Source organism: Balaenoptera ricei, chromosome 10 (assembly GCF_028023285.1).
Source record: "Balaenoptera ricei isolate mBalRic1 chromosome 10, mBalRic1.hap2, whole genome shotgun sequence".
Taxonomy (NCBI): Eukaryota; Metazoa; Chordata; class Mammalia; order Artiodactyla; family Balaenopteridae; genus Balaenoptera; species Balaenoptera ricei.
Window position 1 is genome coordinate 39,828,576 of NC_082648.1, and position 24,818 is coordinate 39,853,393.

A 24,818-nucleotide genomic window follows, 5' to 3' on the forward strand; every position below is an offset into this window, starting at 1 on the left:
ACAGTAAAGAGAGGAAAAGTAACTAAGGGAGTGAAGTAAGGGAACACTAAAAATTTCCTTTGAAGTTCTGACTCAGGGTGAGCCATGTGGAAAACAGAGCAAGTGGGGCTCAGAATGACCCGTCAGGCATTAAAATGATGATTTAAACTATGGCAAAGTCATACAAGGATGATGCCAACCATCGGAAGGGTTGTAAATAGATTCCCCCCAAAGCTAATATATAATTTACAATACCCTTTGGAAAGTTCAGAATTATTTATTATTTCTTTAGCTTTGTAAACAAACACATAAATTCCCCCCCCTTGAACATGGTGGGGGGAAAACAGAATGTCTGTATTTATCACGGAATTTGAGCCATCCTGCCAAAGAAGATTCACAATCACTATTTTAGGATGAATAGGATTAACCTCTGAGATACTAGAAGAAAAATGTAATGCCCAAATAAGAGACACAATTTTCATCAATTGTTTAAATATTGATCATAAGAGCCTCACAGATACTTCTCGGGTTTTTCATATATTTTGAAACACCGAGGAAACCATCTGCAGGAAATGCAGCAACCACGTTAAAGAGTATTCTTCTTGAAATAAATCAAAATAAGTATATATGAGAAAGTGTCTAGGATGGGGTCCAGCAAACAAGAGAAGCGCAACAAATGTTAGGGGAATCCAGTGAAATCCTTTAGTCCGTATTTAATCTAGAGTAGTATCAGACAACCCTTTGCTTCAGAGCAGGTTTCGGTCCAAAAATGTGGCTGGGGTAGGCCTCAGAGGTAATCATTGCTAATTCAAAGCACCCAGAGACAACCCGAGGATTCTTTGAATTTTTTTTTTTTTTATTATGTTGAGGTAGGTTCCCTCTATGCCCACTTTCTGGAGAGTTTTTATCATAAATGGGTGTTGAATTTTGTCAAAAGCTTTTTCTGCATCTATTGAGATGATCATATGGTTTTTATTCTTCAATTTGTTAATATGGTGTATCACATTGATTGATTTGCGTATATTGAAGAATCCTTGCATCCCTGGGATAAATCCCACTTGATCGTGATGTATGATCCTTTTAATGTGTTGTTGAATTCTGTTTGCTAGTATTTTGTTGAGGATTTTTGCATCTATATACATCAGTGATATTGGTCTGTAATTTTCTTTTTTTGTAGTATGTTTGTCTGGTTTTGGTATCAGGGTGACGGTGGCCTCATAGAATGAGTTTGGGAGTGTTCCTTCCTCTGCAATGTTTTGGAAGAGTTTGAGAAGGATGGGTGTTAGCTCTTCTCTAAATGTTTGATAGAATTCACCTGTGAAGCCATCTGGTCCTGGACATTTGTTTGTTGGAAGATTTTTAATCACAGTTTCAATTTCACTGCTTGTGATTGGTCTGTTCATGTTTTCTGTTTCTTCCTGGTTCAGTCTTGGAAGGTTATACCTTTCTAAGAATTTGTCCATTTCTTCCAGGTTGTCCATTTTATTGGCATAGAGTTGCTTGTAGTAGTCTCTTAGGATGCTTTGTATTTCTGCGGTGTCTGTTGTAACTTCTCCTTTTTCATTTCTAATTTTATTGATTTGAGTCCTCTCCCTCTTTTTCTTGATGAGTCTGGCTAATGGCTTATCAATTTTGTTTATCTTCTCAAAGAACCAGAGTTTATTTTTATTGATCTTTGCTATTGTTTTCTTTGTTTCTATTTCATTTATTTCTGCTCTGATCTTTATGATTTCTTTCCTTCTGCTAACTTTGGGTTTTGTTTATTCTTCTTTCTCTAGTTCCTTTAGGTGTAAGGTTAGATTGTTTACTTGAGATTTTTCTTATTTCTTTAGGTAGGCTTGTATAGCTATAAACTTCGCTCTTAGAACTGCTTTTGCTGCATCCCATAGGTTTTGGATCATCGTGTTTTCATTGTCATTTGTCTCTAGGTATTTTTTGATTTCCTCTTTGATTTCTTCAGTGATCTCTTGGTTATTTAGTAACGTATTGTTTAGCGTCCATGTGTTTGTGTTTTTTTCCTTTTTTTTCCCTGTAATTCATTTCTAATCTCATAGCGCTGTGGTCAGAAAAGATGCTTGATGTGATTTCAATTTTCTTAAATTTACTGAGGCTTGATTTGTGACCCAGGATGTGATCTATCCTGGAGAATGTTCCGTGCGCACTTGAGAAGAAAGTGTAATCTGCTGTTTTTGGATGGAATATCCTATAAATATCAATTAAATCTATCTGGTCTATTGTGTCATTTAAAGCTTCTGTTTCCTTATTTATTTTCATTTTGGATGATCTGTCCATTGGTGTCAGTGAGGTGTTAAAGTCCCCCACTACTATTGTGTTACTGTCAATTTCCTCTTTTATCGCTCTTGGCAGTTGCCTTATGTATTGAGGTGCTCCTCTGTTGGGTGCATATATATTTATAATTGTTATATCTTCTTCTTGGATTGATCCCTTGATCATTATGCAGTGTCCTTCCTTGTCTCTTGTAACATTCTTTATTTTAAAGACTATTTTATCTGATATGAGTATAGCTACTCCAGCTTTCTTTTGATTTCCATTTGCATGGAATATCTTTTTCCATCCCCTCACTTTCAGTCTGTATGTGTCCCTAGGTCTGAAGTGGGTCTCTTGTAGACAGCATATATATGGGTCTTGTTTTTGTATCCATTCAGCGAGCCTGTGTCTTTTGGTTGGAGCATTTAATCCATTCACGTTTAAGGTAATTATCGATATGTATGTTCCTATGACCATTTTCTTAATTGTTTTGGGTTTGTTTTTGTAGATCCTTTTCTTCTCTTGTGTCTCCCACTTAGAGAAGTTCCTTTAGCATTTGTTGTAGAGCTGGTTTGGTGGTGCTGAATTCTCTTAGCTTTTGCTTGTCTGTAAAGCTTTTGATTTCTCCATCAAATCTAAATGAGATCCTTTCTGGGTAGAGTAATCTTGGTTGCAGGCTCTTCCCTTTCATCACTTTAAGTATATTATGCCACTCCCTTCTGGCTTGTAGAGTTTCTGCTGAGAAATCAGCTGTTAACCTTATGGGAGTTCCCTTGTATGTTATTTGTCATTTTTCCCTTGCTGCTTTCAATAATTTTTCTTCGCCTTTAATTTTTGCCAATTTGATTACTATGTGTCTCGGCATGTTTCTCCTTGGGTTTATCCTGTATGGGACTCTCTGCGCTTCCTGGACTTGGTGGGCTATTTCCTTTCCATGTTAGGGAAGTTTTCAACTATAGTCTCTTCAAATATTTTCTCTGGTCCTTTCTCTCTCTCTTCTCCTTCTGGGACCCCCTATAATGCGAATGTTGTTGTGTTTAATGTTGTCCCAGAGGTCTCTTAGGCTGTCTTCATTTCTTTTCATTCTTTTTTCTTTAGTCTGTTCCGCAGCAGTGAATTCCACCATTCTGTCTTCCAGGTCACTTATCCGTTCTTCTGCCTCACTTATTCTGCTATTGATTCCTTCTAGTGTAGTTTTCATTTCAATTATTGTATTGTTCATCTCTGTTTGTTTGTTCTTTAATTCTTCTAGGTCTTTGTTACACATTTCTTGCATCTTCTCAATCTTTGCCTCCATTCTTATTCCGAGGTCCTGGATCATCCTCACCATCATTATTCTGAATTCTTTTTCTGGAAGGTTGCCTATCTCCACTTCATTTAGTTGTTTTTCTGGGGTTTTATCTTGTTCCTTCATCTGGTATATAGCCCTCTGCCTTTTCATCTTGCCTATCTTTCTGTGAATGTGGTTTTTGTTCCACAGGCTGCAGGATTGTAGTTTTTCTTGCTTCTGCTGTCTGTCCTCTGGTGGTTGAGGCTATCTAAGAGGCTTGATGGGAGGCTCTGGTGGTGGGTAGAGCTCGATTCTTTGAAACTGACTCCACTTTCCAATATGTAGTGTCATGGGTTACTGGGAGAACATTTCTGTTGCTCCTTTAAAAAGCCTATGATTACCTGAAGGTATGATTAGAAGGCTCTCAGGATTAAGAAGGTGTTTCTGGTCATAGGACGGTTCAGTGATCAGTCCAAAAAAGAGGGTATTCCACACCGTCCCCCTCACTGAAGTCTTGGTCTACTATAAGATGTATTAACTAGAGGTCAAGGATCATAGTTAAGAACAGAGTCAAGATGGCAGTGTGGGAAGACGCTGAGTTAGCGTCTCCCCACAACTAGGGTGCCTGCCAGCTGCTGGTGGGGACTCTGATGCCCAAGGAGATGGGAGAACGCCCAAGTGAACCGCCACCCCATGCAGCCTGTGGGATCTTTGTTCATGAGCTGGGGGTCGGGCCGAAGCTCCTACAGTGGGAGCTCTGAGTCCAAACCACTGGACTAACAGAGAACCTCAGACCCCAGGGTATATTCATCGGACTGAGGTCTCATGGAGGTCCTCATCTCAGCACCAAGATGCAGCTCTACCCAACAGCTTACAAACTCCAGTGTTGGAAGCCTCAGGCCAAACAACCAGTAAGACAGGAACACAATCTGACTCTTAAAAGAAAAAAAGAGAGACAGCAAAAAAATATGTCATAGTTGAAGGAGTAAGGTAAAAACCTACAAGACCAAATAAGTGAAGAAGAAATAGACAATCTACCTGAAAAAGAATTCAGAGTAATGATAGTAAAGATGATCCAGAATCTTATAGAATGGAGGCATGTACTGAGAAAATACAAGAAATGTTAAACAGAGATCTAGAAGATCTAAAGAACAAACAAACAGAGATGAACAACACAATAACTGAAATGAAAAATACACTAGAAGGATCAATAACAGAATAACTGAGGCAGAAGAATGAATAATTGAGCTGGAAGACAAAATGGTGGAAATAACTGACAAGGAGCAGAATAAAGAAAAAAGAATGAATAGAATTGAAGACAATCTCAGAGACCTCTGGGACAACACTAAACACACCAACATTCAAATTATAGGGGTCCCAGAAGAAGAGAAAAACAAAGGGTCTGAGAAAATATTTGAAGAGATTACAGTCAAAAACTTCCCTAACATGGAAAAGGAAATAGTCACCCAAGTCCAGGAAGCACAAAGAGTCCCATACAGAATAAACCCTAGGGGCTTCCCTGGTGGTGCAGTGGTTGAGAGTCTGCCTGCCAATGCAGGGGACACGGGTTCGAGCCCTGGTCTGGGAGGATCCCACATGCCGCAGAGCAGCTGGGCCCGTGAGCCACAATTGCTGAGCCTGCGTGTCTGGAGCCTGTGCTCTGCAACAAGAGAGGCCACCATAGTGAGGGGCCCGCACACCACAATGAAGAGTGGCCCCCGCTTGCCACAACTGGAGAGAGCCCTCGCACAGAAACGAAGACACAACACAGCCATAAATAAATAAATAAATAAAAATTAAATTATTAAAAAAAAAAGAATAAACCCTAGAAAAACACACCAATACACATATTAATCAAAGTAACAAAAATTAAATTCAAAGAAAACATATTAAAAGCAGCAAGGGAAAAACAAAAAATAACATACAAAGGAATCCCCATAAGGTTATCAGCTGATTTTCAAGCAGAAACTCTGCAGGCCAGAAGGGAGTGCCAGGACATACTAAAATGATGAAAGACAAAAACCTACAACCAAGATTACTCTACCTAGCAAGAATCTCATTCAGATTCGATGGAGAAATCAAAAGCTTTTCAGACAAGTGAAAGCTAAGAGAATACAGCACCACCAAACCAGCTCTACAACAAATGCTAAAGGAACTTCTCTAGGAACGAAACACAAGAGAAGAAAAGGACCTGCAAAAACAAACCCAAAACAGTTAAGAAAATGGGAATAGGAGCATACATATCAATAATAACCTTGAATGTAAATGGATTAAATGCCCCAACCAAAAGACACAGACTGGCTGAATGGATACAAAAACAAGACCCATATATATGCTATCTACAAGAGACCCACTTCAGACCTAGGGACACATAAAGACTGAAAGTGAAGGGATGGAAAAAGATATTCCATGCATATGGAAATCAAAAGAAAGCTGGAATAGCAATACACATATCAGGTAAAATAGACTTTAAAATAAAGAGGGACACTACATAATGATCAAAGGATCAATCCAAGAAGAAGATATAACAATTATAAATCTTTATGTACCCAACATAGGAGCACCTCAATACATAAGGCAAATGCTAACAACCATGAAAGGAGAAATTGACAGTAACACAATAATAGTAGGGGACTTTAACACCCCACTTAAACTAATGGACAGATCATCCAAACAGAAGCTAAATAAGGAAACACAGGCTTTAAATGACACAATAGACCAGATAGATTTAACTGATATTTATAGAACATTCCACCCAAAAGTGGCAGAATACACTTTCTTCTCAAGTGCACAGGGAACATTCTCCAGTATAGATCACATCTTGGGTCACAAATCAAGCTTCGGAAAATTTAAGAAAATTGAAATTGTATCAACCATCTTTTCTGACCACACTGCTATGAGACTGGAAATCAATTACAGGAAAAAAACTAAAAAACACAAATACATGGAGGCTAAACAGTGCACTGCTAAATAACCAAGAGATCACTGAAGAAATCAAAGAAGAAATTAAAAAATACATTGAAACAAATGACAACAAATACACGACGACCCAAAACCTATGGGATGCAGCAAAAGCAGTTCTAAGAGGGAAGTTTATAGCAATTTATTCTCACCTCAAGAAACAAGAAAAATCTCAAATAAACAATCTAACCCTACACTTAAAAATAACTAGAGAAAGAAGAACAAAGAAAACCCAAAGTCAGTATAAGGAAAGAAATCATAAAGATCAGAGCAGAAAACAATGAAATAGAAACAGAACAAACAATAGCAAAAATCAATAAAACTAAAAGCTGGTTCTTTGAGATGCTAAACAAAATTGATAAACCCTTAGCCAGACTCATCAAGAAATAAAGGGAGAGGATGCAAATCAATAAAATTAGAAATGAAAAAGGAGAAATCACAACTGACACCACAGAAATACAAAGGATTATAAGAGACTACTACAAACAACTATATGCCAATAAACTGGACAGCCATGAAGAAATGGACAAATTCTTGGAAAGGTACAATTTTCCAAGGCTGAACGAGGAAGAATTAGAAAATATAAACAGACCTATCACAAGTAATGAAATTGAAATCGTAATTAAAAATCTTCCAACAAACAAAAGTCCACAACCAGATGGCTTCACAGGTGAATTCTATCAAACATTTAGAGAAGAGCTAACACCCATCCTTCTCAAACTCTTCCAAAAAATTGCAGAGGGAGAAACACTCCCAAATTCATTCTGTGAAGCCACCATCACCCTGATACCAAAACCAGACAAAGATGTCACAAAGAAAGAAAACTACAGGCCAATATCACTGATGAACAGAGATGCAAAAATCCTGAACAAAATACTAGCAAACAGAATCCAACAACATATTAAAGGTATCATACACATGATCAAGCGGGATTTATCCCAGGGACGCAAGGCTTCTTCAATATACGCAAATCAATCAATGTGATATACCGCATTAACAAATTAAGGAATAAAAACCATGTGATCATCTCAGTAGATGCAGAAAAAGCTTTTGACAAAATTCAACACCAGTTTATGATAAAAGCTCTCCAGAAAATGGGCATAGAGGGGACCTACCTCAACATAATAAAGGCCATATATGACAAACCTACAGCCAGCATCATACTCAATGGTGAAAAACTGAAAGCATTTCCACTAAGATCAGGAACAAGACAAGGATGTCCACTCTCACCCACTCTTATTCAACATAGTTTTGGAAGTCCTAGCCACGGCAATCAGAGAAGAAAAAGAAATAAAAGGAATACAAATTGGAAAAGAAGTAAAACTGTCACTGTTTGCAGATGACATGATGCTATACATAGAAAATCCTAGAGATGCCACCAGAATACTACTAGAACTAATCAATGAATTTGGTAATGTTGCAGGATACAAAATTAATACACAGAAATCTCTGGCATTCCTATACGACAACAATGAAAAATCAGAAAGAGAAATTAAGGAAACACTCCCATATACCACTGCAACAAAAAGAATAAAATACCTAGGAATAAACCTGCCTAGGGAGGTGAAAGATTTGTACTCAGAAAACTATAAAACACTGATGAAAGAAATCAAAAATGACATAAACAGATGGAGAAACAAGAAAATCCATGTCCTTGGATTGGAAGAATCAATCTTGTGAAAATGACTATACTACCCAAAGCAATCGACAGATTCAATGCAATCCCTATCAAGCTACCAATGGCATTCTTCACAGAATTAGAACAAAAAATTTTACAATTTGTATGGAAACACAAAAGACCCCGAATAGCCAAAGCAATCTTGAGAAAGAAAAACAGAGTTGGAGGAATCAGGCTCCTGACTTCAAACTATACCACAAAGCTACAGTAATCAAGACAGTATGGTAGTGGCACAAAAACAGAAATATAGATCAATGGTACAGGATAGAATGCCCAGAGATAAATCCACGCACATATGGGCACCTAATTTACGACAAAGGAGGCAAGAACATACAATGGAGAAAAGACAGCCTCTTCAATAAGTGGTGCTGGGAAAACTGGACAGCTACATGTAAAAGAATGAAATTAGAACACTACCTAACACCATACACAAAGAATAAACTCCAAATGGATTAAACACTTAAATGTAAGACCAGACACTATAAAACTCTTAGAGGAAAACATAGGAAAAACACTCTTTGACATAAACCACAGCAAGGTCTTTTTCGACCCACCTCCTAGAGTAATGGAAATAAAAACAAAAATAAACAAATGGGACTTAATTAAACTTAAAAGCTTTTGCAGAGCAAAACAAATATCGCATATTAACGCATATATGTGGAACCTAGAAAAATGGTACAGATGAACCAGTTTGCAGGGCAGAAATTGAGACACAGATGTAGAGAACAAACATATGGACACCAAGGGGGAAAGCAGTGGTGGGTGGGGGTGGGGGTGTGATGAATTGGCAGATTGGGATTGACATGTATACACTGAAGTGGATGACTAATTGATGACTAATAAGAACCTGCTGTATAAAAAAATAAATAAAATAAAATTCAATAATTCAAAAAAAAAAAAAAGGAAACCATGAACAAGACAAAAAGACAACCCTTAGAATGGGAGAAAATATTTGCAAATGAAACAACAGACAAAGAGTTAATCTCCAAAATATACAAACAGCTCATGGAGCTCAATATCAAAAAAACAAACAATCCAATTAAAAAATGGGTGGAAGACCTAAACAGACCAATTTCACCAAGGAAGACATACAGATGGCCAAGAAGCACATGAAAAGATGCTCAACATCACTAATTTTTAGAGAAATGCAAATCAAAACTACAATGAGGTATCACCTCACACTGGTCAGAATGGCCATTATCAAAAAATCTAGAAACAATAAATGCTGGAGAGGGTGTGGTGAAAAGGGAACCCTCCTGCACTGTTGGTATAAATTGAGAATATAAATTGAACAACCACTATGGAGAACAGTATGGAGGTTCCTTAGAAAACTAAAAATAGAACTACCATATGACCCAGCAGTCCCACTACCGGGCATATACCCTGAGAAAACCATAATTCAAAAAGAGTCATGTAGGGCTTCCCTGGTGGCGCAGTGGTTGAGAATCTGTCTGCCAGTGCAGGGGACACGGGTTCGAGCCCTGGTCTGGGAAGATCCCACATGCCGCGGAGCAACTGGGCCCGTGAGCCACAACTACTGAGCCTGCGCGTCTGGAGCCTTTGCTCCGCAACAAGAGAGGCCGCGACAGTGAGAGGCCCGCGCACCGTGATGAAGAGTGGCCCCGGCTTGCCGCACCAAGAGAAAGCCCTCGCACAGAAACGAAGACCCAACACAGCCAAAAATAAATAAATAAATAAATAAACTCCAATCTCTTTAAAAAAAAAAAAAAAAAAAAAAAAAAAAAAAAAGAGTCATGTACCGCAGTGTTCATTGCAGCACTATTTACAATAGCCAGGACATGGAACCAACCTAAATGTCCATCGACAGATGAATGAATAAAGAAGATGTGGCACATATTTACAATGGAATATTACTCAGCCATAAAAAGAAATGAAATTGAGTTATTTGTAGTGAGGTGGATGCACCTAGAGACAGTTATTCAGAGTGAAGTAAGTCAGAAAGAGAAAAACAAATACCATATGCTAACACATGTATATGGAATCTAAAAAAAAAAAAAAATGGTACTGATGAACCTAGTTGCAGGGCAGGAATAAAGATGTAGACATAGAGAATGGACTTGAGGACATGGGGTGGGAGGGGGAAGGTGGGGCGAAATGAGAGTAGCATCAACATATATACACTACCTAATGTAAAATAGTTAGCTAGTGGGAAGCAGCTGTATAGCACAGGGAGATCAGCTTGGTGCTTTGAGATGACCTAGAGGGGTGGGATAGGAAGGATGGGAGGGAGGCTCTAGAGGGAGGAGATATGGGGACATATGTATTGTGAAGCAATTATACTCCAATAAAGAGCTATTTAAAAAAAAACAACTACAGGTCATATACTTTTGTGGACACATTCCCATTTATTGAGTTCCTATTATATCCCAGGTACTTTGCAGACATTTTCTCATTTAATCCCCATAACAACACTGTGAGATAGGTTTTATCACTATCTTCATTTTACATATAGGAAACACAGGATTAAAATCAATGCAGTGTTGATAGTGAAGTAGAATTTGGAGTCAAACTTACCTCAGTTTATATCTCGGCCCATGACTTTGGCATTTCCTACCCATAGTGGGCCTCAACTTACTAATTCTATCTTTTATAGAATGATTCTTAAAATATTAGAATTAGAAGTTATGTTATAATTACCTAACAAACATTTTTTAATATCTGCTAACAGCAAGTCATGGACACCAAATGCCCGACTTGTAGTGTTTGGGAATAGTTGACTCAAATGTGTTTTATTCACCAGGTTGTTTGGCATCATGAAGACCTAGCTTGAATCTACTCTGCACCATGGCATTAAGCTAGAACCAAGTTTTCAGGAGCTAGGAATCCCTAATTGATTAGGTGGCTTTCTCTTTGTTTCCTAAAAAAATTCCCCCCCCCACCATCTCCCTACAAAATATAGGTGTTTTGTATTCTATCTGCCCCCACCTAAAGAAAAATGAAGGGAAACCTGAGGAAATGTATTTATATTATAGTTATCTTCATATTCACCATTTCTAACGTTCTTGTTTTCTTCCTGAAGATCCAAGTTCCCATCTAGTAGAATCTTTTAATGCAGGTCTTTTGGCAATAAATTCTCTCTGTTTCCCTTTATCTGAAGATGTTTTTGTTTCATCTTCATTTCTTAAATGCTTTAATTGAGAAACAATTTTACTTCAGTAAAATACACAAATCTTAATGTACAGCTTAATGAAATTTTATGTATGTATACACCCATGTAACTATCACCCCAATAAAGATATAAACATTTCTGCCACCCAGAAAGTTCCCCAGTGCCCCTTTGTAGTCAATTTCCTTCCCCATCCCCCAGACCTTGGCAATCACTAACCTGTTCTCAGTTGCTATCATTTTGCCTTTTCCAAAATGTCATCTAAATAGACTCATACGATATGTACCCTTTGGAGTCTGGCTTCTTTCACTTAGCATAATGCACTTAAGATTGATCCAAGTCATTGCCTGTATCCACAGTCCATTCCTTTTCATTGCTGCACAGTATTCCATTGTATGGATATACTACAGCTTGTTTATCCATTTACCCCTAAAGATACCTGGGTTGTTTCTGGCAATTTTGGATAGAGCTGCTATAAAAGTAGGGTGCAAGTTTTTGTGTGAATATGACTTTCATTCATCCAGAGTAAATCCCTAGGAAGAGGATTACTGAATTATAAGGTCAGTATATGTTTAATACTGTAAGGAACTGCCAAATTGTTTTTCAAAGTGCTATACCATTTTACATTTCCACAACAGTGCATGAGTTTCAGTTGCTTTGCAACCTCTTAGCACTTGGTATTGTTGGTTTCATTTTATTTTAGCCATTCTAATAGGTGGTATCTCTATTGTGGTTTTAATTTGTATTTCTCTAATCACTGACAATGTTGAGCATCTTTTTATGTGATTATTTGCCATCTGTATGTCATCTTTGGTGAAAGATTTCCAAATCTTTAACCACCCCCCCCCCTTTTTTTTAAACTGGGTTGTTTGTTTCCTTATTGCTGAGTTTTGGAAAGTTAGTTATATACTCTGGCTACAAGTCCTTGATTCGATATGTGTTCTGCAAATACTTTCTCTCAGTCTGTAGCTAGTGTTTTTATTTTCTTAAGTGTCTTTCAAAGAGAGGAAGGTTTTAATTGTGATACCAATTTATCATTGTTTGCTTTCTGGTTAGTGCTTTCGTGTCATATCTAAGAAATCTGACTAATCCAAGGTCACAAAAATTTTTTTTCCTAGGTTTTATTCTAGAACTTTTACAGTTTTACGTCAAACATTCAGGTCTATGGTACATTTTGAGTTTATTTTTATATGTTGTTCAAGGAACAATGTTCTTTTTTTTTTTTTTTTTTTTGCATATGAATGTCCAACTGTTCCAGCACCATTTTTCAACTCCCTGACTCGATTTGCTCCATTGGCTGTCTACGAACAGTTTATTTCATCTTTATTACATCTTTCAAAAATTGTATTTCATACTTGCATTGGCCAAGAACTGAGTTTTGAAATTTAGTAACAAAATACTCAAATGACTTAGGAAGGAAGCCAAAGAGGGAGGGAAGGAAATAAAAAGCAAAACAAACAGAAAGTCAATTGAAAATCCTTGGGCTGCTGGCCCTGGCCTGCTTCCTGGCTGAGGGAGCACCAGCCTCACACACAGCCCAGGCATAAGGAAAGGTCTGAGCCTGGGGTCCCTGCTGGGGAAGGCATAGTTCGGTGCCTGCCTCAGGACCAGGGGCCAGGACAGCCCGAGGAGGGCTGCATAAGGCTCTCTTAGGGCAGATGGTGTCCAGGGAGAAAAGAAAGCTGTGAATGGAGGCTAGATGTTATGGAACGAATCTCCCTTCTTTCAATTATATTCAGGTTTGAGTCATTGTTTCTAGTGTAAAATGCCAAGAGCCCCCAAATCTGAATAGGTAATCTCTTGTTCCTGCTGAGTCTCAGATTAGTAAACGTGAACAGGGCCAGTGTAGATTTGGCAGCCTAGTAAAAACTATGGACAGAAAGGTTTCCTCCTCCTCCTCTTCCTCCTTCTATCTGGAAGGCAAGGTAAAGGTACAATTAGTCAACCACCCAAATAATTCTTTTAGCTTCAGCTACCAAATGTTGTGTGGTCATGCTTGGTGGTTGGCTGGCTACAAGATGCAGGGATGTGGCACATCTGAACTATTACTGGGGCTGTAAAGTGGTTAGTGAGCCCCCGGCCAGGATTACATTCACTGTTGCAGGAGAGGGTCTGTTTTCTGTTGCTTTCTTGCTATCTTTGTATTCTAGAAGAGGCAGCAATACGTGAGATGAATCTGTCTTGTGCACTTTCACGTTGTTGTCTTAAAGTTAAAATCACAGAAAGTGCTGGTATGATGAGATATTTGTATGTTTCTAATGTATTGGTCACGTGCATCAGCATTCTTAATATAATCGAATTCACACATTCTACTGTGCTCAGCTCAGGTGCAACAATGTCCTCAGTCAATCACTTGATCTAGTTGCTTTATGCAGACCTAGCTTTAGGTTGAATTAGTACCACACCCACCACTTGGAAATTTGAAAACCGACAGGTTCAGTGAAGATGACCTACAGTCGGCTCTCCCGTATCTGCGGATGCAGAACCTGCAAATACAGAGGACCCGACTGTAACACTTTATATATGAAACTTGAGCATCCACAATTTTTGGTATTTGTGGGGGTCCTGGAACTAGTCCCCCATGAATACCAATGGACAACTGTAGATGAGAAACTGATATCACTATGATGTAATTATTTTTGCATATATGCCTCTGAGATATTCTCTGTAAGGCAGTGACCACAATTTTTTTTTCTATTTTAATCCCAAGAACCCATTAACTTGCCCTGTTTATCATACATGTTCAATAAAGATTTGTTAATTGAAAAAAAAAGAAACTGAAATAATGGCTAAAGCAATTCAGTAAACTGCTAATTTTAAATGTTTTCATAGGACTTTACTCATACCATTTTTTTTTAAAGATTTAATTTTTTATTTTTGGCTGCGTTGGGTCTTAGTTTCTGTGCACAGGCTTTCTCTAGTTGTGGCAAGCAGGGGCTACTCTTCATTGTGGTGCACGGGCTTCTCATCACGGTGGCTTCTCTTGTTGCGGAGCACGGGGTCTAGGTGCGCGGGCTCAGTAGTTGTGGCTCGCAGGCTCTAGAGCACAGGCTCAGTGGTTGTGGTGCGCAGGCTTCGTTGCTCTGCGGCATGTGGGATCTTCCTGGAACAAGGATCGAAACTGTATCCCCTGCATTGGCAAGCGGATTCTTATCTACTGTGCCACCAGCGAACTCCTACTCATATCATATTGTACTTAGCCATATTCATGCCTGTTCCTCCAGGTACCGTGAGCCTCTTGGGCACTAGTTCTGTCTAGTTCATCCAGACATCATCAATACATCTCATTCATCCTTGCATTTAGAAAAGTGGCTAATTCAGAACAAGTGCTCACTAAAATATTTGTTGACTTCGATTGAAAATTACTTAATTCACTGAAGACATAGAAGGCATTTTATCATATTTGCAGATATTGCAGAGCCTGAAGTATTGACGCTGTTGATTTCGATGACACAAACAGGCTGGAATTCAACCTGCCCTCAGCAATTTGGAATGTTGGGCCACTAAAACCACAAAGAAATTAACAGGAGTACAGGCAAAGACCCACGTAAAAGTTATTTTCAACTGGGTTTTCATAAATATAAGATGGATATCTGGCTTGGTAGTGGCTGCTTAAGTGAAAAAGATCTAGCAGTTTTCAGTGGCCATGAACTCAATACCAGTGTGATGTGGCAGATTACAATGATAATGCAATTTAAATGACAAGTAATAAAAGCTTAGGGTGCCTTTAAGGAAGTAGTACATCCATTGTACTTCCTACTGGTCAAGCCACGTAGAGAATGAAACATGCAATTTCCAGTACTACATTCTAAGGGGGAAAATTGGCAATTAGAACATGTCCTGTAAGATGGAAACAGGTGAGGGTTAACCCATGATAGGTACATGGCTCTGAATAATTTATGACTCACTGAATTTAATGAGTGAGAGGTGCCCTGTCAATTGCAATGTAACTGAGAAAATTTTTCTTTGTGGGCTCAGATTGAGCTGTCTCTAAGAGCTGATTTTTGCTCTTGGAAGCCATGTGGGTATAATCTAGTAGACCTCTCTTAGAAGCAGTGAGGGTCATGGGGTTGAAGAAGCAAAGCCCACTGAAGGTCATACTTCCTGGTACTTATCTACCTGGAGTCTTTAAAACGCAGCCTTTAGGGACTTCCCCGGAGGTCCAGTGGTAAAGACTGCGCTCCCAATGCAGGGGGCACAAGTTCGATCCCTGGTCAGGGGACTAAGATCCCGCATGCTGCATGTACAGAGCGGCCTAAATAAATTAAATTAAATTAAATTAAATACAGCCTTTAGGCACTATTTCCTCCTTCCTGCCTCATAGCCCAAGGGTTAAATGCATAATCTCTGGGGTCAGACATGTGTAGGTTCGAATCCTGGGCCTGTCTCTAACAGACTATATTAACTTGGGGAAGTTCTTAATATCACTGAGCATTAGTGTCTTAATCTGTAAAATGGGAATTAAAACCATCTACTGCATAAAAACAAACTTATGGTTACCAGGAGGGAAAACGGGGTAAAAGGGAGGGATAAACTGGGAGATTGGGATTGACATATACACACTACTATATAAAAAATAGATAACTAATAAGGACCTGCTGTATAGCACAGGGAACTCTTCTCAACACTGTAATGGCCTATATGGGAAAAGAATCTAAAAAAGAGTGGATATATGTATATGCATAACTGATTCACTTTGCTGTACAGCAGAAACTAACACAAATTTGTAAATCAACTATACTCCAATAAAAATTTTTTAAAAACCTATCTACTGCATAGATTAAATGAGATAATGTAAGTAAAGGTCTCACAAGTTATCTGGTATATAGTAAGCCTCAAAAATGAAATTTATTATTGTTGCTTATAGCACTTATAATTATATACCATATAATTTTATGTGTCTAGGTACTATAACACTTAGAATTATTTAAAAATACCCCTTTAACATTCCTCCTCAAATTTCTCCAGTTCTGCATTGTTGATGTTTATTAGGAGATTGAATAACAAATTGTAGAAAAATTAAATTGCTAGTCAAGTGGAATATTTACAGTTAACATATGGTACTGGCTTTAGCTTAGGAATCTGATCTTAGAAATTTAATTTTATTTTTTATTTTTATTTTTTTTTTTACATTACATTATCCTAGAAGCAAAGTGGGCCAACTGCCCATAATATCTGGGCAACAAAACCAAGTTCAATGAAAATTTATTCACTCCTGGACCTTTGTATATTTGAGTTAGTTAATTCGAATTAACTTGCACAGTATCCTCATAGGCATGAATTGAATTAGTTCAAGGCTTTTTTCCAAAGGAACCAAACCTCATAATTAATTTTATTTGGTCATTATCTAGAATATGATGGTTTTTAAATGTTGGGTCACAGACATTTCTAATGTATAGAAATTCCATTTGGAAATTCAGAAACCTATCTGTTTGTTCCTTTTAATATTGGTGTGTCCTAGCCAATGGCTCTTTAGATAATATTATTGCTCAGTACTTTTCCTTCTTAAAAAGTGTCTGGATTTCAGACCAGCTAAAATCAGGAAAACATGAGGAAGAGAAGTCAAAGTTGTCCCCCAGCGAGGACAGCAAGAAGATGGAATTGAAGCTGAGTAAAGAAACAGGCGGAGGGGAGAAAACAAATAAAAAGACGAAAGACTGTTCCTTTGGTGCAATCTGGGATTCAGTGTCAGCTGTGAACTCCGAGAAGACTCAGAACGGAGTGAGCAGCTTAGGCTGCCTGTTTCATGGCTCTGGAGGAGAGGAAAAGGAATGCTACCAGTTCCAAGGAGCCCAACAAACACAAATTCTAGCCTGGGAGCCTGTGAAGAACTCCTTGTCCCTAAGAAAAATTTCCACAAAGACCCTTTATATTCAACAAAGGGATGACTAAGCCCCAGGTCCTGGAAGGGCTGGTGAGCGGCACTCACCTGAGCGATGCCCTGAAGGAAATGGTGCATGGAGCCCAAGGTGGTTAGGTTTTGTTTCATCACTTCAGAAATAAGAGAGAAAGGCTTCCTTCTGTAAGAGAGCATTTAACCCACTGCTAAAGCGCACATTCATTCCATCCCCTCGCTGTGCTCCCGTCACACACAAAACCTCTCTGTACCAGTGATGTCCGTGGAGCTTCTGCTTGTGACTGACTTCGGCTGGAGAGAGAGCGCCAGAGGAGAGGGGAGAGATGACGATTGTGGCATCTTTGCCCCAGCTGATGCCTTAGCCCAGCCTGGGGGCGGGGTTGGGGGAGGAGTGGTAACTAGAAACTTAGAGAATGTTTCCAAAACAATTTTGGCCAAGGAATGAGTGCCAGGTACTGACAGAATTATTGTGTTGACAGAATTTGTAAGATTCTGAGTGAGGGTAGAAGCCAGAAGCCGGAAGCGTAGAAAGGACTCTGGATGTAATCAGATCTGCTTAAGGGCCCAGTGACCAAGTGTTGCAGGGAATTAGAGAAAGGGCCTTTCTCCCCTCCTCTGCGTAAACCACACCCACACCCCAAGAATATAGCACTTTTGGCATGAACACTGACTTTCTCACCTCAGACAGTGGCGCCTGGCAGTGGTAGGCAAATCAAATGGCAGCAAGGCAAAGACATGTGTAAGTGCAGCCAACAGAAGGCCATGGTGGACGCCATGTGGTAACTGTGTCTGACAGACGGGTCTGTAGGCAAATGTGAAGCACATCTTCGGGGCGGGGGGGGGGTTCTCCAAAATAAATAGGGACAGTTTGAGAGAGGGAATGCTAAGTTACTGTTTGAGAAGATGGAGTGCTGCCACAGGAACTTCCACAGACTGGTGAGGCCAGATTAGATCAGGTTTACTTTCAAAGACGGGAACAGCAGTCAAATATCCCATATAGCTCTGCCACCATTTCAAAAAATAAAGGAAAAAAATAGAAGAGGGGGAAGGCACCTCAAATGTACTCATGAAGTTAATGTAAGATCAACTCTCTTCATGCTGAATGATATAAAAATGCAAATACCATTGTTTACAAAAGCCCCCGAGGCAATTGCCTATCATTTTTAGTTTTGAAAAGTAAAGAAGGATTAATGATACAAAGTTGTACCCAGACAATACAAATTACAAATGGAAGCATTGCCATAATTTGCTTTATGAAGGGCCCAGCTACCATGAGGTTGCAACCACAGTTTAGATCCTAACACCTAATCTCCATCTTCCCTTCCCTGCTTCTCATCTTCTGCATCTCTGAAAGGCTCAGACAGGACCTTCTGTGCCAATGTTAGCTAGTCACAATTAAGTGCCAGAAAATTAATATGGAGTTTAAATTGGGGTGGCTGCTTCACACAGATAAAACAAGAGAACATCAGACTCATCAGAACATCTGGGAATGCTTAGCTGAAGGATGGATTTTCATAAAGTTTTATTACTAAATGCAAGGTCTGCACCTTTATTCTTCAACTTGAAGCCTCAATTAATTGGAATCGGTAGACCGTTCAGATGAAATAATATTTCTGGTTAATCAATCATTTCTTTTAAAAAGTCAGTACTTCATCAGTATCTTTCCTAATCCTTTACAAGTCAACTGCTCTGCTTGAAGAGGGCCAATTCCATTCCAACATTACTGATGTTATGTTGATTATTACAGACCTTGCAATGCCTCTGCTTCATAATTCTGAACTATCACCTCCCATCTTTCCAGTACCAAACATACTGTTTTCATTCATTCATCAATCCGTTTGATAAATATCAACTGAATGCCTACTATGTGCCAAGTGTTCTTCTAGAGGCTGCAGGCATAACAGAGAACAAAACAGACAAAAATCTCTTCTTCCATGGAGATTAAATTTTAATACAATGTTATATGTATAAGGAATAGGAGGTTGGGTTGACTTAACTGATACATGGACATACCCTTGTAGTTGATTTTTGATTAATCACTGAGGTCAGCTAGCTTTATGTTATTTGATGTTTTCTCAGGAAGTTCATATCTCTAATCTATTTAAATCATGGTTTCAGGGAGTTGAGTTCTGGCTAGTGAAGGTATTTTCCACTGTATTCTCTTGACTGAGTACAATGACATAGAAAAACCATATATAGTAGAAAGAATGTTGAATCTCTAAATTCTTTTAAACCTAGAACTTTTTTAACCTCCTCAGCTTAATTTATCCCTTCTCCTGAAAAAAAAAAAAAAAAAAGGAAAACAACTCAACTTTTTGTCAGTGCTAAACAGAAGACAGACCATCATTACCAATCATTCCAACCCTTCTGCGATCTTAGTCCTGTCACAAGAAACATCCTGTAATTTCCCCCCTTCACAATCAGAACTGAATCCAAGAAGATACGTGCAGAACTGGATGCTAATAATAGTCCACTCCCACTGACAACAGAAAGGCTGAAGGCTTCACAAACCTTTTCAGAGAACAGTTTGATGTAATTTTGAAGTCACAAATGGTTCTGTTTCTCTACGCAGGCATTTTTCAGAGCACTGAGCTCAGTTAGAAATCCTAAAACTAAAGAGAGCCAGTGAAACTTGAAGCTCGTTCAGGAAAGAGCAGCCGAAATGACTGAAAGCTTGGGAGAGCCTCCTAGTGAGGAACCTGTTAGAGGAAACGAATTTATTTCTATGACTTAGCTGAGGAAGAAAGAGAGGGCTTGGAATTCAAAGGTGCATGGTAGTGAGTCACTACAACAATAGATCTAAGTGCTTGTTAAGAGAGCTATAGCTACAGTAATACTACCTTGAGTGCTTTATACATATTATCTTTTTTAAGCCTTTCAGTAACTCAGGAGGCAGATGTTAGTGCTATTATTCCCATTGCACAGTTGAGGAAAACTGAGGCTTAAGTAACTTGCACACAGCCACAAAGCTAGTAATGGAAGAGCTGGAAATTGAACACAAGCTGCCTCCAGAGCCCCAGCTCTTCATCAGTACACCACACTGCCTTATGAGCAGAAACATTCAGTTGTCTGAAAGGATGTGAAAAAAACGAGGCCATGTAAACAAATGAGATTTTGATACTTATCACTCCAGAGACTGTAAATGGAAATGGAATGTCTTATTGGGATGGAGGGAGTTCAGGTCTGCCTGAAAACCAAATGCTAAGTTAAAATGGCTTTGAGGTCTCTTTCTTTCTCGTCATGATTGAAAAGATGATTTTTACTCATTATACCATTTGAAAAACAGTTGACATAAAGAAAATTAACATTTTGATTAAATAACATATCTGATATATTGGGAGTGTTAATTATCCAATTAGAGAGGAGAGTGAACTTTTTCCCAATTAAGGAAACGTGGAATACTTGTAACTGCCGTACTCTAAAATTATAATAGGTAAGTGTTCATGTCTTGGTGATTCCGTATCTGTAAAAAGGTGGGCAGAATATACCTATAAAAACTTCTCTGGTTTGTCTGGGGGTGGAATTCCTAAATATATTTTGCTTTAATGCCTCATAGAAAAGCCCCTCAAGGAAATCGACATTAAACCTTTCAAGAAATCTAAGATGACAATGTGCTCGTGTTTCCTAAAATATGCTCTGTGGAACACTAATTATAGGTGATGCACTCAAAAATGGATTCCATGGTCAAAGTAAAGATTCACTGGCACAGATTAAAGGTTCACAGTATCATATTAAAGGCCCTGAGCAGTTTAGCAATAAAGACACCAATTTAACTTGGTTTAAGCAACATTCCCCAAATGTATTGCCTACAGAACCATTTAAATTTTTTCAACACCTATAAACTTCCCATTGAACCAGTGTTTAACTGAACATACTACAGTAGATTGTTTAAAACTCACACTTGTGATTTTCACTACTTGAAATTACATGATACTTTTGTTACTTGCATTTTCCACTTAGTCATCTTAGAATGTACATCCCGTGAGGACAGGGATTCGTTTGTCTACAGATCCCTCACTGGTAAATATTCTTATGTTACAATGACTTTTGCTTCCCTAGGCATCCTGATGACTGTGGAATCTCTGATAATGACTCCTAGGAAAATGAGGACCCCAGAGCCCACTCCATGCTGTGGCAGGCAGTGAGGATACTGTGTGAATAGAACAGATGTGGTTCCTGCTGAGGCAGAGCTAATATTTTCATGAGGGAAATGGACTGTCAGATAACTCAACAAGCAATGAGAGAGAGTATTTTACATTGTAAAATTTTAAATTACTAAATTAGGTCCATCTCAATCTCATGTATGTTTTAGTCGGTATGACTTGTCCCTTGCATGCTTACCCCCTGGACACCTGCAAGAGGCAGGTATGGGGCAGTGTTGTGCTGGAAAACAACCGGCTGGGGGAGAAGGGATTGGATTTATAGCATCTGCAGATTTCCATGATGTGAATACTCCCACCATGTCAGATTTCAAGTTACCAAGGTGATGTCAAGCCACTTCCTGGAAATTTAACCATCTACTCTCATGAGCTGGTGCCCGAAGCTCCAGCATATCAATAATTCTAGGTTTCAAGGCAAATTCAGCAGCATTTTTCTCATCATAGACTTTTGGATTTCACAAGCTAAAAGAAAAAATTTTTGAAAATTAGAGAAAAACTAACTTTCCAAAATTTTTCCTCTGTCCTTCATTCATTCTTTCCTTCCTTCCTCCCTTCCTTCTCCAAGTAAGGATGCTAAAAAACAAATGACCTTCTACAATCACCATCATTTCATAAAATAAAGCGTATTTTAATAACAAAAAAGTGAGAATGACATAACTTCAGAATTTTAAAATATCCTTTAAATTTAATGAATCTTGCTCTATGAAAATTTTACTACCGTACTTATTTTTCTAATTCTGTTGTGAACTAGGGAGATTTTGGTGCATCCATTAGGATTTTTTTACTACAAGTGACAGAAAACCTGGCAGTGACTTAATAGCTCAGGGTCATTTTCTGACAATCAAGCAGTCTAGAAGTAAATGGTTGCTGGCAGTAGTTCAACTGTGCTGTGATGCTATTAGACACCTACTGTTTCCTTAGCTCTCCTTTCCACCATCTTCAAATTGTAGACTCTTTTCATGTCTCTAACCTCATAGTCATCAGATGGCTGCTGTACTTCCAAGACGGTAAAGTGAAAAGGGCAAAAGGCCTTGTGGTTTGAATTGTGTCCTCCAAAAAGTGTGATGAAGTCCTAACACCAGGTATCTGTGGATATGATCATATTTGGAAATAGGGCCTTTGAAGATGTAATTAATTAAGAGAGGCCATACTGAATTAGGGTGGTCCCAATCCAATAACTGGTGACCTTATAAGAAGAGAAAACAGAGACAGACTCAGAAAGGAAATGCAAAGAATACATGAAAAAAAGATGCCCACGTGAAGACGAAGGCAGAGGAAGCTACAAACCAAGGAATGGCAACCATCAGAGATGAGAAAAAGACAAGGACGAATTCTTCCTTAGAGCCTTGATTTCAGACTGATAACCTCCAGAGCAGTGCGGGAATACGTATATGTTGTTTTAAGCTGCCCAGTTTGTGGCATTTTATTATAGTAGCTCTAGGAAACTTATGACAAACATCATCACAAAACCTTATCTTAGGTGGGCTCCAGATTTCCTTTTACATTCCATTGGCCAGATGTGGGTCAGATGTCTAAACTTAGAACAATCAATGGCCAAGGAGAAGGGGATTTCCATGACTGGTTTGGACCTAGTTCATCCTTGGGCCTGGGGTAGGGACAATTCTCCCTGCGACCAAGGGATCTCTACCCACCATCTAAACACACTGGAAGAAGGGGATATGGCCTAGGGGAGGCAATGGGCAGCAAATGTGAAGATGGACTGTTTTGTTGCTCTGCAGCTGGCATGTTAGCAGTGCTGCCTTAATTAATGGGGCACATTCACATTCTACAGAAGCCCTCAGAAATTTAGGTAAAGGAGGGGGGAGTCAAGATGGTGGAGTAGGAAGACCCTGAACTCACATCCTCCCAAGAGCAAACCAAAATTACAACCTCTTACAGAGCAACTGTCTATGAGAACAACTTGAAGACTAGTAGAAAAGATTTTCCACAGCTAAACATATAAAGAAGGAGCCAGGGACTTCCCTGGTGGCATAGTGGTTAAGAATCCGCCTGCCAATGCAGGGGACAGGGGTTCGAGCCCTGGTCCAGGAAGATCCCACGTGCCACGGAGCAACTAAGCCTGTGCGCCGCAACTACCGAGCCTGCGCTCTAGAGCCCGTGAGCCACAACTACTGAGCCCGCGTGCCACAACTACTGAAGCCTGGGTGCCTAGAGCCTGTGCTCTGCAACAAGAGAAGCCACCGCAATGAGAAGCCCTCACACCGCAATGAAGAGTAGACTCCACTCGCCGCAACTAGAGAAAAGCCCATGCACAGCAACAAAGACCCAACGCAGTCATAAATAAATAAATAAATAAATAAATAAATAAATAAATAAAACGCTCCCAATCTTTAAAAAAAAAAAAAAAAGAAGGAGCCACAACAAGATGAGTAGGAGGGGCAGAGACATGATCTAGTCAGGACCCATGCCCCCAGGTCATTGGCCCACAAATAGGAGGAAAATCATGATTGTAGAAGTTCTCCCCAAGGACCAAGGGACCCAAGTGCCACATTGGGCAACTCAGCCCAGGAATCTGGCACTGGGAAGATAAGCCCCCAGAAAGTCGGGCTTTGAAAACAAACTGAGCTTACTTTGGAAGAACTATAGGACTATAGGAAACTTCACTCTTAGATAGTGTATGCAAAATCTTACATGCTCTGAGTCCCAGCACAGAGGTAGTAGTTTGAAAGGCACCTGGATCAGACCTTGCTGATCTTGGCGAGCATCTTGGAGAGGCAGGTGGCAGCTGGGCCTTCTCCTGGAGACTGAGACTCTGGCAGCAGCCATTTTTGACCTCTTGTTCTTCCGTGCTGACACCAGTGTTGGCAAGGACCATTTTGGAATCCTCCCACTAGCCTACTAGTGCTAAGGACTTGCCCTGCTCACCAACAGGCCTGCAGCAGCCACACACTGTCAAGCCACACAGTAAGCCACCTAGGGAACCAGCCCATCCACTAGCAAACCCGCAGTAGCTGTGTGTAGCCAGGCAGGCTAGCAATCACCGCCGCCACAACAGAAGGGCACACGCAGCCTGCAAAGGGGATACCCATGGAGCATCTAACTCCATTGGACAAGGGGAGTGTGCTGCTGGGCCCAATAGGACCTCTCCTACATAAGGCCCCTTCTTCAAGATCAAGGGATGAAACGGACCTACCTAATACACAGAAATAAAATAAGAGACTAGGCAAAATGGGGAGACAGAGGAATACGTTTCAAACAAAGGAATAAGACAAAACCTCAGAAAAAGAACTAGGTGAAATGGAGACAAGAAATCTACCCAATATATTAAGGGCAATGATCATAAAGATGCTCACCATTTTCAGGAGAAGAATGGATGAACACAGTAAAAACTTCAAAGAAGAGTTAGAAAATATAAAAAAGAACAAATCAGAGCTGAAGAATACAATAACTAAAACAAAACAAAAAAACTAGAGGGAATCAAAGTAGATTAGATTATACAGAAGAATGGATCAGTGATCTGGAAGACAGAGTAGTGGAAATCAACCAAGATGAAAAGA

At 39.3% G+C, this 24,818-nt stretch overlaps 1 protein-coding gene and 1 long non-coding RNA gene across 6 annotated transcripts in view; one reads left to right on the forward strand and one right to left on the reverse strand.

Annotated features, from left to right (window-relative positions):
• The window catches only part of PCED1B (PC-esterase domain containing 1B), a 144,790-nt gene that overhangs the window by 76,053 nt on the left and 43,919 nt on the right, over positions 1-24,818 (forward strand). The window lies entirely within an intron of this gene.
• Positions 14,131-17,478, reverse strand: LOC132372498 (uncharacterized). Its single transcript, XR_009505202.1, has 3 exons — positions 17,392-17,478; positions 17,213-17,303; positions 14,131-14,386 (listed from the first exon to the last, which is right to left on the reverse strand). It is a non-coding gene; the product is annotated as an uncharacterized LOC132372498 (long non-coding RNA).